Genomic DNA, 371 nt, shown 5'->3' with positions numbered 1-371 from the left:
TATAGACAACGCTAATATAAACATCTGTTGCAAATTTCAAGTGCTTACAATAATTATTTTTTGAGTTACAGTAAAATTAAGTTTTCGTTTTTGTCAAAAATTGGTTTTGCGTAAAAATTCGCGTTTTTCCGTTATTTTTTTAAGGTTTTTCCTGCCGCTTTTGAAAAGTATTGGGAAATTTTCACTTTTGACCCCCCAAAGTACCAACTAGATTCACTTTCCTTTCAGAAAAGGTACAACTTTTGAAAATCGAAGCATTTTTACTGCTCCAAAAGTTGTCGTCAGACACAAAAAAAAAAAAAAAAAAAAAAAAAAAAAAACACACATCATTGTAAAATCAATACATTCATCACTTCGTTCAGAATCTAAAA

This window comes from Acyrthosiphon pisum, chromosome X (genome assembly GCF_005508785.2).
Source record: "Acyrthosiphon pisum isolate AL4f chromosome X, pea_aphid_22Mar2018_4r6ur, whole genome shotgun sequence".
Classification (NCBI taxonomy): Eukaryota; Metazoa; Arthropoda; class Insecta; order Hemiptera; family Aphididae; genus Acyrthosiphon; species Acyrthosiphon pisum.
Note: the sequence above shows the minus strand (reverse complement) of the source record.